General features: G+C 30.6%; 1 long non-coding RNA gene across 1 annotated transcript; it reads right to left on the bottom strand.

The window, feature by feature from the left end:
- Nucleotides 1-5,941: 5,941 nt before the first annotated feature.
- LOC131636932 (uncharacterized) lies at nt 5,942-6,910 on the bottom strand. The gene is made up of 4 exons (XR_009294219.1): nt 6,770-6,910; nt 6,445-6,534; nt 6,179-6,275; nt 5,942-6,049 (listed from the first exon to the last, which is right to left on the bottom strand). It is a non-coding gene; the product is annotated as an uncharacterized LOC131636932 (long non-coding RNA).
- Nucleotides 6,911-10,623: the final 3,713 nt, after the last annotated feature.

The raw sequence follows: 10,623 nt of genomic DNA, 5'->3' as shown, positions 1-10,623 counted from the left end.
TTAGCGATCATAAGAGCTTGAAGTACTTGTTTGACTAGAAAGAGTTGAATATGCGACAACACATGTAGATGGAGTTTTTAAAGGATTATGATTTTGACCTAAAATACCATCCTGGTAAGAAAAACAAGGTAGCAAATGCTCTTAGCAAGAAACAGACGCACACATTAAAATTGATGATGTTGGAGTATAATCTTTTGGAAAGATTCAGGAATCTTGATCTCCAGTATACTTGAACATCAGTGGGACTATTGCTTAGCCATTTGAGCATCAGTTATGATTTAAGATAAAGAATAAGGAAAGCTTAGTGTTGTGATGCAAGGTTATTATCAAAAGAGGACCATCCATGTTTTTCCCAATCCATGGATGTGATTCTTTGTATAACTAGAGGATGAGTGTGCTTGGGGATCTATAGTTGAAGAGGATAATTTTAGAGGAAGCCCATAAAGGCCACTTTACCACTCACCTGGTTCTTCAAAGATGTATCAGGATCTGAAGAAGAACTATTGGTGACCTGGTATGAAGAGAAGTATAATAGGGTATATAGATGTATGGGTAGTGTGCCAATAAGTAAGGATTAAGTTCCAGAAGTCGGGTGGCTTTTGGAAACCATTGGGTATGCCATAGTGAAAATGGGAAAGTATATCAATGGATTTCATAGTGGGACTGCCTCATATCCTTGGCAGACATGACTCAATTTGGGTGTTCGTAGAAATAATAACCAAATTAGCTCACCTTTTACCCGTTAAGACCATGCACAAGATTATCTACTTGGGGAGGCTTTTCATTGTATAGATTGTTTGATTTCATGGTGTTCCTACTAGTATTGTATCCGACCGAGATCCAAAGTTCGCTTTGAGATTTTGGCAGGCTTTCCACCGTGCAATGGGAACTCAGTTGAACAAACATCCTTAATTTGATGGTCAGACAAAAAGGATGATCCAAACCATTGGGGATATGCTACAAGCTTATATTTTGGAGAATGGAGGTATTAGAAGGATCACCTACCCTTGAATTTGCTTACATAATCAATTACCATTCCTGTAGCGTTGAAATTGGTGAGACTAAAGCCATGGGAAAGTTTTAGCTCATTTGTTTTAAAACAGAGTCATCACCGCACTTTATTGTTTCCAAAATGAATGAGAGAAAGAGTGAATAAAACTCACAGAAGTTTTTAAAATCAAAACAAATAAACTTATCAGAGATTTGGGTAAAGAGGGTTTATTATACAAGGGGAAGGTTTTAAGCACCTCTCATATCCATGGTATCCCATGGGAACCTCTTTGAAAATGTTATTGTTTTTGTGTACACCTATTTTAAAAGCATATGTGAATTTGTTAAAATAGAGTGTGGGGATGGGAAAAAAAGTTTTGGAAAGTGAGCTCGATAAGACATCGCATCTTAGGCCTACATACCTCTTTTAAAGAAAATGGGAGTCAGAGCTTTTGTAGTTCCTCTTAAAAGGAAAATAAAAGGGGGCCAAAGTGTCCAAAATCTTTTTGGGTGTTAAGCTTTAACAATACTTAACAAGTTTTTAATAAAAAGGGACCAAGCTTTAGCAATACAAGGTTGATGGACTAAGAGTAGTTTCACCGAGAATAATTCTTCTCTTAGTACCAAGGTTTTTAAACAAAAGAGTGGTTAAGCTTTAACAATGCAAAACCAAATGAAAAAAGGACCAAGCTTTAACAATACAAGGTCAATGGACTAAGAGTAGTTTTACCGGGAATAATTCTCCTCTTAGTTCCAAGGTTTCAAAACAAAAGGTTGGTTGAGCTTTAACAATACAAAACCAAGAGTGGGTTTAAAAAGGTTGAGCTTTAACAATACAAAACCATTTTTAACAAGTGAAAAGATTTAACAATACTTTAACACAAAATAAAAGAGATTTGGAAAAGAGTTTGAGTACCTTGACAATTTTAGTCAATACTATTCTCATTCCTTTGGATTTTCAACAACAACTTAAGCAAGCAATCAATGGATATCTCAAGTGTGTGTGTGTGTGTGTGTGTGTGTGTGTGTGTGTATGTGTGTGTGTGTGTGTGTGATAACAAGTGTCACAAAAGACAAACAAGTAAGTATGATAATCATCAATGATAATGAACAAGGATGTTTGTACCTTTGGATGAATTCATATATGAATGAATGGTGGATGATGAATATGAAATTCATGCACGTGGGTTAGATAAACAAAGTATATACAAATGATAATATAATGGATAATAAGTAAAAAACATAAGGATGGATATCAATAAGTAAATGTACATGGATAAAAGATAATGATCAAGGTAAACAAGTCACACTTAACATGAATAAATAAAGATTAAACTATTTTTTGAATTAGGGTTTTGAAATTAACACCTAAACCTAATTGATTTTTTTAATGATTAAATATGAAACTCTAAAACAGAATTGGTCTAAGGGTACATGAGAAAGTCAAGGACATGATCTTAACCCTATAAAAATATTCACAAAAATATAGAAGATTGATTTGAAGAAAATATTCAAAAAGGAATGATTTTTTGTTGATTTTTTAATACATAAAAGTCATATTTTTGATTAAGTTTTAAAATGACGAAATAATAAATATTTTTGGATTTTTAGATCATGATAATAAAATAGGCAATATAAATAAATAGCACAAAAAATTTGAAGTCAAAAAGATTAATTTTACTATTTTTGGTGAATTTTCAAAGTTTTATAAAAAAATCAAAATAAATAAGTGCTAAAAAATATAAGGTTTTATTGCTGATGGGGTTTGAACCCATGCCCTTCACATTGCAACTCAAAATATTAGCCACTGGTCCAGGTGGTTGCGCTAATCATAAGGCCCATCCCATATCAATACAAAGCAAAGCAAGTGAATGAAAAATGGAAAAAAAATAAAAGGGCAAAAGGCCTGGGGCGAGGGGATTCGAACCCCAGACTTGGGACACGCGCGCAACACACACAAGTTACCAACTGAGCTATATGATGTATTCAAACAATACACGCCTTCCATTCATTATATTTTAAATTAAGTCATAAATGGGATTTTCAAACTTCATCTTTTTCGTGAAAAACAACAATGGCGACATATTTGAACTTCATCCAAACTCAATCAATTTTGACAAAATAAGACACTAACATGATCAGTATTCAACCACGAACCTAACCATACAATCAACTAACATTTATTCAAACTAAGATTCACGAATTTCTGGAAAATAAGGAAGAACCCTAAAAATAGTTTTTCAAACTAAATCCTTAAAACTCAAAATTAAGCCCAAAAACCTCAGGGTTATTGATCCTTACATATTTCTGAGTGGATTGGCAACAAGTTTTATTCAGAATGATGTTTAAATTAGTAAGCTCAAGTTCAAGCTTCTTACCTCTGAAAATGGAGGTCGAATTCAACAATGTAAGTGTTACAGAGATGCCACAATGGTCTGGAAAATTTCAGTGACCTCCAAGGATGCTATCTGGGCGCTTGGAATAAATTGAACTCCTGTAGAACTTCAAACCCGATAGTACCTACACAATGAAAATTTTATGGATGGAACTCTTGGTTCCAAATGTTACAGTACTGGATTAAGTATTTGGGGAGCTTCTATATGTGATTTAGAAGGTATCTGAGGTGAAAGATCAAAGAATGCTCGAGCCAAATGAAAAATCTCAGTTTATGGTTTGAAGGTGACTCTTAATGGTGGTTTAATTATGTTTTTGTGTTTGAGGTGCTTTTGGAAGTAGTGGAGGTGATGTAAAACTTCTATATGATGATTAGAAACTGTTTGAAAGGTTGTTTAACACCCAGATTTTCTCTAACTCAAAGTGGCTCTCAAAATGCAAATGGTGAAAAATGAGAATTTCAAGTTGGGTAGTGACTTGGAGAATTCTGGTGTGTTTGATTAAGGGAGTGATACCCTCTATTTATAGGCATTAACTAGGGTTTGTGGAGGGAAGAACCATGTTGAATTGAGCTCCCATGTGATACTTGTACTTGGTTGCTTATTCATGAAGAAAAGAGAAAGTTTGGTTTTCCATAGCATGGTACAAGACTTTAAGCATGCTTGGGAGGCTTTGATTTGATCATAGAGAGCTTGCTTTTTAGATTTAACTTGCTTTTGCTGCAAAGGAAACAATTTAGAGGCTCAATGCAAGAGTGGTTGGATTAAAGCCTCTTTACAAGAATGGAAGTGTGATCTTTATGCTTGAAATGGAATGATTCAATGGTTAATGGCTTAAGAATGTGGATCATAGCTCAAAAGAGTGTGTAAACCTCTGATTATGGTGTTGCAAACAAGCAAGAGGACCTGTACTTTGAAGATTCTTCAGATTTGAATCAAAATTCAAACTTTGTTCTTCATGTTCATCTTCATTTTCAAGTGTTATGGAGCCTTGTTTGCAAAATCATATCTCCTAGCACAAGCCATGAAATTTTATTCTAATGGTATCTTTGGAAATCCCTTTCTATATACTTCAATTCACTTGCTAAAAGTTTCCTCAAACTCTTTTGGGATCATGGAGAAAAATGGCCACAAAGTTAGGAAAAATTCAAGTGAAAACACTTAAAAAATCTCCAAGTTTTTTTGAACATAATCTTCATAATTCCATATCTCTCAAAATAATAATTTTTTGTTGAAATAAGATAAATGACAGTTTTTTATTTGATCAAGATCTACAAATTTCATGTTGGGAGATTTTTGAGTGTGTAGGTGAAATTTGAAGTTCCCAATATGAGGTCAAAATCACTTTAAAACCCTAATTTTGACTTTTGTTGACTTTTTTATTCTTGATGAATTTTCTTGATTTCTCTTGGTCAAATATCTTCAATATTCATATTTTGATGATTTGAATCCTTAAAAGTTCATGGTTGACCATTTTTCTCAAAAGTCAAAGGTTGACCCACACAATTGACTTTTCCATATGAACTGCAATTTTGTGGATTCCACATGAATCAAGGTCTCCTCTTCAAGTGAATGATGTGAATGGATTAAAATGTTGATTTTTATGCCCTTGAATCATGGTTTGAGTCTTGGAGCCATGTCCTGATTAAAAGTCAATCTTCCAGTGGAATTAGGTCAAAACATTAATTTGGGGTCTCAGGTGATCTTGAAAGTGATTGATCTTGAATTGGGCCATCCTTAGACTTGGATATTGATGGGAGACCCTTTGAATCATAGGAGAATGTTGAACTTCCTTGTGGGCCTTAAAACCCTAATTTGTTCAGTCTCATGTCTTAGGACACAAGCAACAAACGACAATTTTTTTGGTATTTTTTTGTTAGCAAATGATTTATGCATGATGATAATGATGATGATGATGATGATCCTACTATTTAGAATATGGTGGGATCTCAGTAGTCAAAAATTGGGGTACAACAATTCCAACATAGAAATGGCATTGCATGAGGCATTATACGAATGAGGTGTATGACACCCTTATGTTGGGTAAAAGTAGGAGATAGAAGCGCTCTTAGACCAGGGGTGATTCAGGAGACCGCGAAGAAGATAAGAGTAATACACGAAAATAAAAAAAAGGCTCAGGATCAACAATTTTGTTTTTGACGTAGGTGTACAGTAGCAACAAACTAACAAAGAAGAATAAAAACGTTTCAAATTTGGCTTATTTGTATTCTCTTATAATATATTTTTTCATTTTCAATGTAATAATAATAACAAAAAAAATTGGGCCCCCACATGAATGAGGCCCAGCGCTACATGGCTTTCTGCGCCGATAAAAGGTCGTGTATGTATTTTTTAAAGTATATAACCAAGTTTCCTTAACTTTATTTTTAATCGTTAAAATTTAGTTTGTTAGTCTTTAAAATGGTTTAGAACTTTATATCACATGTCATTCTTATGATAAATTCTTGAGTAGAATATATATATATATATATATATATATATATATATATATATATATATATATATATATATATATATATATATATATATATATATATATATTACTTTACATAACCATGATTCCTTTATTTATTTAAATAAATAACGGTAATTATAGAGTGACATTATAGATCTTCATGTCTTCCAAAAGTAAAAGTCTTTTTAGCCTATAAAAAATAAATGAAATTTTTTATAAATATAAATTAAAGTGTTAGAGAAATCATATGATTAAAAACATTGCAAACTTAAAATAAAATTACAAGCTTTAAAATAAAAGAATTATTTTTCAACTTAACTGTTAAACACATTTACATCCATGTCCATCGCACTTAGGAGCATATTTAAATGGAGGAAAACACCATAAAGATTTACAATCAGAGTCTTCAATACATTCTGTGAAATAAAAGTAATAAATAAGTGTTGTTAAAAGGACTAGAAAAGTTGTATATATGTAAAGAAGAAAATAATCAAAGTATTACAAAAATTATAATATTAACAACATAATAACATACATATAAATGTATAAGCTTTAAAATAACATAAAATTATATTGAAACTTAACTCCAAGTACATTTGCATTCATTCTTATAGCACTCCAGAACATTAGGAGGAATACACACGTCAAATTTGCAATCATCATCAGAAATACATCCTATAAAAAAATTAATAAATTAATATTATTAAATCAAGATGAAAAATTATATAAAAATTAAAGAGAAAAATTACTAAAAAAAGTACTAGGAAAGTTGTTTACCTTTGGTTGGCACTAAAACAAGTGAAAAACTTATGTCTGTAAATTATATATTTTGCACAATGGTTTTGTCTTTTAAGTAAATTAAATTAATTCATGGTAGAATTATTTTGCAAAGACAGAAAAGAGTAATCACCTTTTAAAAGTACTTTGCTTCCTACATTTAGAACTTCACAGGTAGCCTTTGAAAGTTCGGGTGTTACAACAAGAAACAAGAAAACAAAGATGATCATAACATAAACAATCTTGAGAAAATTAGCCATATTTGTAATCATATAAATGTTAGAAACTTAAAACTAATCTACGGTTTATATAGTAAACAAAATCCAAAGTTGTATTAATATTAATTAATAACTTTTTAGCTCTTATACAGTTTCAAGCAATTATTCCTAAAATTATAATCGTTTTAAATGTCTCCTAAATATATTAAAATCCACTGTTTGTCCCTTTAGCTTACTCTTTAAATCATTCGACCTCACATTAGTAAATGTGTCATATTTTTTTTACTAACCTTTCATAATTGTTTATCGTTTCATGATAAAGAGAGACTATAATCTTAAGAATAAGTAATAATATTTTATAATAATATTAGTCATAGGAATAATAATGGAACAATGTAGGTACTACATATATTAATTAAAAAGTGAAACGAAGTAGATTGATGCAACAATCTCAATATTTCCAATTTCTCTATATGCTAAATGCTCATTACTTCATTAGAGTAATAAGTGATTTGGTTACTATGAAAACCTCTACCTTTTAATGTTTAGGAGATTTTGAACTATGATGCGAATGTCGTTATCATTTTTTTTATAGTTTTGTTGGTAAATTTTGTGTGTTGTTTGGACTATATATTTAGTTATATTAACTAAATCAATTTGATACCGATACATTTATAAATCTAATGTAATTACCTTCAACATTTATATTCAAAATAAAGTCTAACTCACCCATTTTCCACATCTAAATAAGCGACTAATCAAAACTTTCTACATTAGATTTTGTGCTTGACATTTACTCAGTATTTTGACCATATATTGAGCCACATAACCCGTATTTTAGTGAAAAAATATATCCATTAAACTTATAACATCCATATCTATATTTATTATGAAGACATCAAATTCTATTACATTATTCCTCGAGCTCGTCGTTTAACAGAAAAGTTCAAATGTGCAATTTGAACCAATAGAAGAATAAAACCTATTGTACACGCTTACATGCATACAAATTTACAATATAAATACTATTTTAGGGGTATTAAAAGTCATAAATTTTCCATTCTTTTATGTTAGACATTGTATTTTGACCAAATTTACGAAAAATATGCTTTTAAATTTCATTACGGTTAAAGACCATGTGTGAATAAAAGAGTACTAAACACCTTTTTAATGTCTTTAATGTTCATTTTAGACTTATTATACCAATGACACATATAATTCATCAAATCACCTTCATTATAGAGAATGATTGCTTGAAATAATTTTAATAGAAGAAATATGTCTCTTAAATATCCCTTTGGCACAAAATAAATTAGAATTTTCAGAGAAAAGTTCAAAACTAAACAAAATAAGATCATTATTTGAAAAGAAAAAGAAAAGGAACTTGAGATCAATAAAATGGTAGACTTTACCTACGCCAATAGAAACAATGACACAAAATAATCTTGGTGAGATACTTTTGTTTATCTAGACACATTTCTTTCCTCATACATAATATAACCTTCAAGTAAGAAATAAAGATACAACCACAGATGATGGTACAACTCAAGAGTTAAATAGTAATGTGAAAAGAGATGAAGGTGACTAATAAAGGCGATGATAGTGTAATAATGGTTAAAAATTATGTGTTTAACCTCCTATAAGTCACCCACGATCAAGGATTATAAATTATTAATGATGACTTCAATAATTCGCAGTGGTGTGATAAATAAGAAGTGGATGCTAGAATTTGTTGGAGATTTTCATGTGGAATAAGATTAGAAAACAATGTTGAGTCTATTCAATTCCTCTAGTATATTTAAAATAAGATACTCCCATGCACGCGACCCCTTGATGCAATGCACAAAAAAAAAACACATGATTGTAAATAGGTTAACTATGCGTACATTGTCCCTTTTACCATGTTTGAGTAGTATCTCATCTTCAGATAATGGAGACTCTAATCATGGGGTCTTATGTGAGTTATTTATAAAATATTGTTTTGTTGGGTAAAGTAAGATTAATCTAGTCTTATCATTATTCAATCTTGTAATTATGTATTTTTGCATCATAATAGATAATTGGAAGAAGTTATGAAAATGGAAGTCCACTGTCCAACTTTAAAATACAATCACTTGAAGTAGCAAAAGTGGAAGTCTAAATATGTCTTATTGATTTTTTTCTTGCGAGTGCATAGTTACACCATATTTGAATAGTCAAATGATGTAGCGAAAGTGAGAATACAATTATCAAATCTATAAGGCTAGACATGATGTCATTCTAATATCCCCTTTTTAAATTCAAAAGGTAAACTTGCGTAGGGAAAGAGCTACAAGTTTTGTGTTGAAGTCAAAAGCTGATTCGAAGTGAAGAAGTCTCAAATAATTCGTTAAAGTTCTAGACTTAAGAAATATTTAGTTTTGGGCCATTTTTTGAGTCAGTTTTATGTTTTCCGACCCCGTTTTAATTAGAGTTGTGAATCCTTATTTTGTTTAAGAGCATTCAACCGCGGTACTGTTCAATAGACACTATTCACGAGAACATAATTTTGTTTGAACGATTGTAATAGAGAACTAATCCTCTCACGATTGATCTACTCAATTGCGCCTCTATCATACTTTGAGGTTTTTATATTTCCCAGTTAATCTATTTTCCTTTCAATTATTCTCCTTGATATATTGTTTGCTTAATTCGACTTATCTTATAGTTGATTGATTTATTTTGACAATTGTATGTTCCTATAATTTAATTGTATTTGCTTGATTCACGTTTGTTTTATCGTGTTTGCTTAATCTACGATTGATATATCTCGTCCATCTACTTAGTTTGGAAATTAGGAACATCTATCATGTAGTATCAATTGTGCTTGTTTGATTGATATTATAATCGAAAATGGAATAGAGTCCACTTGGGGATTGGGAATTATTTGGATCGATGATAAGTAGGAGACCGAATGTAGTAGGTTAATCTTTTAGTCGTTATTGTTATTAAACTCGTGATATCGCTTCTGTTCATTATAATCGAAAATCAAATCCCCATTGTTTCAATTGGTTGGTTAATTCATACAAGAATCCTTTGTTAGAACAAGATTTGGTTCTGCACTCAATCTATAAGTTTTGATGATAACAACACATACATTTTATATGTAAACAATTTTGTTTCTAATGGTTTCTTGAGTGTGCAGATCAAAAGCTCTTATTAATTCAGGACTGTTGTCTAAAGAATCATCAGAAATATGCTTAGCATGTTAGAAAGACTATTCATATTCACTCATGAAGAAACATCAGTAGTTGAAGAATGCTGAATGTTAGCCAAAAAGAGGATCTCCTATGTACTTCTCAATAAGCTGTTGCTTCAGAAGTCTCAAGTGTCTACAAAAGAAATAAGTCTGTTTGAAGATGTAGCTTCAAGATCAGAAAACAAGTCTATATCAGATAAAAGCTTTTGTTTCAAAAGATAAACAATCAAAATGTGTTCTTCAGTAGAGATGTTGCTTCTAACTCTGATAGTATAGTCAAGTTTCAAGTGAAAAAGGTCAAGATCAGAAATATGAATATCAAACATCAAAAATGAAGATCAATTGTCACGACTCAAAGTTCAGATAATAAGACTTGTCTTTAGAAAAGTTGTTGCTTTATATATATATATATATATATATATATATATATATATATATATATATATATATATATATATATATATATATATATATATATATATATATATATATATATATATATATATATATATATATATTTGAAACATTGTTCTACTTTGATACTTTGCACGA

This window comes from Vicia villosa, unplaced genomic scaffold (assembly GCF_029867415.1).
Source record: "Vicia villosa cultivar HV-30 ecotype Madison, WI unplaced genomic scaffold, Vvil1.0 ctg.001862F_1_1, whole genome shotgun sequence".
Classification (NCBI taxonomy): Eukaryota; Viridiplantae; Streptophyta; class Magnoliopsida; order Fabales; family Fabaceae; genus Vicia; species Vicia villosa.
Note: the sequence above shows the minus strand (reverse complement) of the source record. Positions and strands in the feature narration are given on the sequence as shown.